Source organism: Cheilinus undulatus, linkage group 16 (assembly GCF_018320785.1).
Source record: "Cheilinus undulatus linkage group 16, ASM1832078v1, whole genome shotgun sequence".
NCBI lineage: Eukaryota > Metazoa > Chordata > Actinopteri > Labriformes > Labridae > Cheilinus > Cheilinus undulatus.
The window spans coordinates 12,484,838-12,491,813 of record NC_054880.1 but is presented as its reverse complement, the minus strand read 5'-3'; positions in this window follow the sequence as shown (position 1 = coordinate 12,491,813).

The window sequence follows — 6,976 nt, the reverse complement described above, 5'->3', positions numbered from 1 at the left end:
TGGGGGGCGGCAGGGGCATGACACTAATGTTTTCCATTGACAGGACGGAAAAGCCCCGCTGCTATGCCACACAAACACACAGAGTCATAAATTCATGCATTTATTCACAGGGAGCAGACAGCAGCAGCAGGGCCACTTTCCCATGCATACTTAAAGAAAAACACACAAACACTGACTAAAACTGGATTTTAAAGAATGATTGAAGGCTGAACGATCCGTCCAGTCAACATTTCCTTACAGAATTACCTAAACAGCCTGATTTGAGTCTAAAAATGTCCATCATCTGCTTTGAGAGCAGGAAAACAATAAAAAAGTTCACTCAATTCAGGCTACTGTGACGCAGATGTACACAAACTGCCTGTTTCCAATTACAGCTCTGATGCAGTTTGAGGAAATGTGCAGTAACTGTGAGAGGAAATATTTTACATGTCACGGGTGTTAAAAGGGAGCATTGTACTTTGTAAAAACGGCTGGATGGGGATTTTATCTGCACACAGAAAAAATGTAGTAAAAAGAACACTGAGTAAATGTAAATAAAAAAATTAATAGAAACACAACTGTGTCACTTTCAAAGTTCTTCAAGGGCTCTTACTTTGGCATGGTTCATTTTATGGATGCTGAATGCTGAAAACAGAGTCGTCAAACAATTAAATGCTTTCATTTTATTTAATCTCAGTATTTCTACTGTTAATAACTATTAATGCCCTTTTTATTCACATTCTGAAATTCCACTATTTGTGTTTTAAAATGTTTTGTGTTTAGGAGGCAGAGAGCCAAGCAGTAAGATCACGTCTCACAGGCAGCCCAGGTTCAAGCAAGACAGTCTGGCTCCAGACCACAGCTCACAGATACCTCCTCTTGCAGACCACTACTGTTAGACGCCGCCTCTGTCAGGATTGAAATATGCACTAAAACTTTCAAAATAAAATTAAGGTTAAACTCCCAGTGAGGGTAAGAGTTAAGGTAAAGGTTACAATACTGAAAACTAAAGTAAACTAGAAAAGCACTCAGAGAGTGCAGACCTCCGCCATTAGCCCTATCTCCCAATAGTACAGAATCTTTTTTAAAAATTCCTGGATCCAGACAGTGATCCGGATCACTCCCAAAATCTATTAAGCTCTTTCTTATACCATTTCTGACATTTCCCGTAAAATTTCATCAGAATCCACCCATAACTTCCTGAGTTATGTTGCTAACTAACTAACTAACCCTGCTGATCACATAACCTCCTTGGCGGAGGTAAAAGTCTGACCTTCAAATCCTGATTATAAAATGTTACAGCTTAGTAAACAGTTTGCTAAAATTTAAAGCTAACAAAGCTACATTAGCTACATAAACTAAATATCTAATGTAGCTATGTAGCCAAAGTTAACCAGCAACATTAGCTATGTTAGCTGATGCCATGTTTACTAAAGCTAATATATCTATGTTAGCTGTAGAAAACTTGTGCTAAAGCTCACATTGCTAAAGCTTAAATTAACGTAGTTTCATTGGTTAACATAGTAACTTCAACTGCAGCGCTAGAATAGCTATGTTAGCTTTAACTAAAGCTAAACAGGTTAAGAAAGCCATTGTTTGTGTAACTTCTTCAAAAATAGGTCAACACATAATTTAATCACAGATTAGACCTCTGACTTTTTTCTGTTTCATTTTTGAAAAGTTGCTAAGTCTGTATGGTTTGAATAATTAAATAACCACATTGCAAAAATTACAGGCTAAGGAATTTTTTATAAATGAAAATGGAAAAGGTCAGAGGTCTAATGTGGGATTAATTGTGTTTGGACCCGTTTTAGAAGAAGTGACATTACTGGTGGCTCACTTTAGCTTTGTTAGCTTTAGCTGGAGCCAACATAGCTATTCTAGCTATGTTGTTACTGTCACTACGTTAGCCAATATAGCTATGTTAGCTTCAGCTAAAGCTAGCATAGCTGCACAAGCTACATAGTTTACATTACTACATAAGCCAATGTAGCTACACTACAAATCCAGCAAATTCATTTTGTTTTCTTATTCTGAATATTATTTTTGTTTCTTTTTTTCAGACAACTAATGGTAGGAGATGTTTTTTTACCTTGACATGTTTTGACTGTCATCTGCAGTCTTCCTCAAAAGCTGACCGCTGTGACGTGTCCTTAAATGCTGTTGGTCAACCTGTTGTCATAATATTAAAATGAATGAGATCTGACTCTCCGGGTTCTCTAAAAACTCACAGTTGTGGCTCTGGTCCTGGTTGTGATTTGTCCTGAACATTCGTTAGAGTAATAATTTTCATTCTCTCAGCCTTTATCAGTGTGAGGGAGCTGATGAAAGCCTGGTTTGATCTGTAAGCCACCTTTCATATCAGGATTTGGAAGCACATGGCATGGGAGAGGTCAGCGTTTATGGGCATTAACAACAAGTCAGACAGACCTCCCACCACGCCGCCATCCATCTAATAGAGCCAGTTTTCCTCCCTGTCGTCCGCTCTCCAGGCCTTGATAAGACTGTCAATCAGCTACATTTCAGCAGGTCAGCCTGAAAGCAGCAGAGGAAGGTTTTAGGCAACAGTCGGGAGCTAAACTGTTAAATAGGAGATCAAATTTTCTGTCAGATCTTTTATCTAACTTCTCTGGTAAGAAGGGGATTTGTTCAGTGTTGTTCCTCTGTGATTACCAGGATTATACTGAACTTTGATAGCAGATGCTATTTCTTGTTGTCAAACTTCCAAACGGTCAGCTTTTATCACATCTGCTGGTTAAAACTTTGCCAGCGTGGATTTTGAGTGTGGCCTGCAGTCACACTGAGAATTTGCAGACAAAAAACAAACATATTGTGGTGTTAGAAATATTCTAGTTACCGGTTTAAATGTCACCATTTTTGCACATTTTCTCCATAAATGGGGTGCAGCCTAACCACTAGGCTAGCTGCACCCTGAAACACTTTTTCACTTTTTATTTCCCAGGGATGTACCTATTATTATTAAAGTCAACTGTGAGGTGATTTTTTTTGTGTTTTTATGCAGCCTGTTGAACAAACCGATCCTCGGCCCTCCAGCAGCATCACATCGATGTGGTGGCAGTGACCTCGGCTCCCCTCCTTCACCTTTAGGTGTTGATTGCTTTTAGAGCCCTAAGTCTAGATTGAGGGCTTTTCCCATGGAGATTAGACGCTCTGGCTTAAAGCTGTTTCAACAGGTCGCTTGTGAGGGGTCAGAGGTCAATTACATAGTGCCTAATGGTAGCAAATAACGTCAATCACCTTAAACGGACCAGCGGCGAGACTTGTGCCTGACTTTGAGCTGGAATGTGGAGAATCCAGAGGTTAAGCTGGTGGTTTGGAGCGGCTGACTGGACACACTCTCTGATTTAGGCTGGCTGAGCTCACTCATCATCAGCTCCTTCACCTGGCTATCAATCTAACCGTGACCTCATTCAATCTGAAATCTGGGATCAACGCCCTCCTACTTCTCCACTCCTCTTCCTCTGATTGTTCTTCAAATTTGCAGTTGAGTTTTGTCCCCTGAATTTTGACGTTTTTCACTTGAGGACTCCGTTGGCACAAACGTCTACCCTTCAAATTAAAGTTCATGATTTGTTAAGTCTGTCCTGCGTTGACTCCAGAATTACTTCACCTTAGCCTGAGGTGCACAAACAAATGACGCTGCTGTGTTACCATAGTAACAGTGATGACTCATATCCACAGAGAACCCTCACCTGGTCTGATGTCTGTGTCAAATGTAGCTTTACCCATGTGCTCAGGGTCTAACCCTCACTGACACAGGGTGATGTGATCATGCTGGTTTCGTTTAGTTTTATTTTAAAGGGAGCATGTGTTCAACCAGCTGAGGTTCAATTCATTAACATGCATTTTAACATTTTAATCAGTGGTGACAGTGGCGAGTAGAGCCAGGAAGCCTTGGGGTGAATTTGATTCCTTTCTTTTCTCATGATTAGAGCTGACAAATTTAAAGATTGTGATTAATCACAGAACTTTGATGGTTAATTGCAATTAGTTGCAGTTTTTACGTGGTTAAAATGTAATGTCAATGCCATGTGAAGAAACTGTTACCAGTGTCTTAGTTTCAAAATCAGATGAATGCACAGAGATGTACTTTACTATGTTAAAATGTTAAATTGGGTGCTGCACAACTACACCAGTATGGTCTGAAATAATAACTGAGAAGTAGCAGACATCTTCAAGGTGTGCAGATAATGTGTGGTATGTGCATGTTGTGTATATTTTAACTATAAGCCATATGTAAATGTTGTGAATGTAAGGGTTAAGTCATAAAACTGACCTGCAAAACAAAATTACAAAACATTTAATAAAGCAGAGTTAACAGAATGAGATCAGAAGTAAGCCTGTCCTCCATGAAAACACTCCAATGTAGCTAAGGCTAAAGCTAACAAAGCTATTAGTTACATTAGCTACTTAGGTAACATAGCTACCTAGTTAATGTAGCTAAAGCTAAAGAAGCTACATATATTTAAGCAACATTTGCTTAAGCTAATGAAGCTACATAAGCTAATGCAACATTTGCTCGAGCTAATGACACTACAGACACTTATGCTATATTTGCTAAAGCTAAAGACCAAGCTTTCCCTTTGTCACTGTATTTTAATGTCATGTGTAAAGCACTTTTAACTGCCTTGTTGCTGAAATGTGCTATACAAATAATCTTGCCTTGCCTTGCTTAAAGAAACTACATACATTTATGCTACATTTGCTAAAGCTAATGAAGCTACATAGGCTTATGCTACATTTGCCAAAGCTCATCAAGCTACATAAGCTTATGCTACATAGATTAAAGCTAATGAAGCTACATAAGTTAATGCTACATTTTCTAGAGCTAATAAAGCTACATAAGCTTATGCTGTGTTTGCTAGAACTAATAGAGGTACATAAGCTTAAACTACGTTTGCTAAAGCTAATGAAGCAACATAGGCCTATGCTACATTTACCAAAGCTTATGACAACATAAAAAAAAATAATAATAAAACATGGAAATTACATTTTACCCGCAAATGAAGGCACTTCTGTCCTGACAGAGGCATCTGAGATCTGCCATCTGCAGCCAGACCCCTCTCTTCATTTCTGCTCTGAGCTTGTAAATCATGTTTTTTATTTGTGAAACAATGATGATGTTGCAATCAGCTGTCTGTGATTGTGAAGCATGTTTTGCTGCCTTGTGTATGAAATCTGCTATGTAAAATAGACAAGTTCACATTTAGTTGCTTTTTCTGTGGGGGGATAATGGATCCAAAAAGAAGGCATTCAAAGATAACATACTCAGTGTGCAAAGATCTGGACAGTAATTAAACAAGATTTTCTCAAGAAACTTTTCTTCATTATGCTTTTACATTTTGATGTGTTATGTGTTGAGCTTGGGTCCTTATTTGTATAAAAATAAAAAATAGTTTTTCATAGAAAATAAGGAACCTCTGGTAGGTAACAATATTAGCTTAACCATGGAAAAACTCACACAGACAGGAAAGTAAGTAAAAATAGCCTGGGGTAAAAAGTAAAATGTTTGATATCACAAGGTGTAGATGACTTCTGACTTGTCACTGAGCTGTCTGTTAGGTTTTTTTAAAAAGTGAAATTAAACATTCAGAGACAAAGTGATGTTTCATATTTTCCACCACCTGGAATACAGCAGTTATACAGGGATCTTATATCTACAAGACCCCTCAAAAACAAAGATTTACAGTTGTTTTGGTTCCAAACAGCAAATTTGAAAATGGACTGGAAATCACTTCTAAGGCAGGGACCCACTGGCTAGTTTTTTCTACTTTGCCAAAGGCCTGGTGCAGAATTATTTAATTGTACATTTGATTTAATTATCATCCGAAAGTTTCAAAAAATCTGGATCATTATTGGTCAGCAAAAACACTGGATAACAAATTTCCTTCTTTTCTGTTCTGGTGCAGAAATGTACAGTAACCCCCCCCCAACCGTTATGTGGCCCTGTGTCCCACACACAGTGTTTGCATGTGCAGGGTTTTGTTTCCATGCCTCCCTCAGTCGAAAAACTCTAAACAGCACTGAGTAATTAGGCCTGGTTTATGGCAGCCAATCTGCCATTCACCAGCAACCAAGACTGATGACGCCTGTCCTGACTGACTGGCACTCAGAGTGAGCCGCTGCTGTCCGACATGCACCAAACACTCATAAAGCTCGGTCCATGTGGTCACAGACAAACAGGCAAATGTGTCCAGATATTTGAAGAAGTGCGGAAGAAAAAACAGTCTGAATTTTAAGGATTAAACAGCTGGAAATGTCTACATGTCCTGGTATCCTTCAGTCATTTTGCCCTTTTGACCCTCTGACCAGACTCCTTACATTAACTACACACAATGTACCCTCCCATGAATGCAGCCTTAAACGCCGCAGGCTCCCATTGACACTCAAACGGAAGTATTTTTACAGCCTCCAAGCACCAGTGAACAAGTTTAAAGCAGCTTAATTGCAGTGTTGACCTGATTGGCAGCTCCATGAATGTATCTTGGTGGGGAAGAGGCCACAGACTGTTAACTGCAGCGAGGTGCTAACAAGAAACAAGGTTAATGAGTTAAACACTGCACGGCCAGGACAGCTTTTAACAGGAGATACATTTATTCATAAAGACTTTCAAAAGAGGCTTATGAAAAATGTACAGTGGCCCTGAGGTGTAAAACATAACTAAATTGGATGATGCCAAGCAGCAATATCCAGAGTTGAAAAATGAGGCCAAGGAAGTGTGTTGTGGACTACAGCCTCTACCATTGGGCCACTGAGCTTAACCGGCACCCGTATCCGTGGAATATCTATCCAAAATATCTCTTTACACAAAACCCAAGCTACATTCACCACGTTAAACCTCTATTTCAAGATATAAAAAGCTAAGCTGTCAAGATCTATCACACTAATTGTGGCCCATTATTAGTGCATGGACTAAACTTTTACCTCTTTACTGTTCCCTTATTTTCTTTTCAATCCACACAAGTTCCTTTTCTGT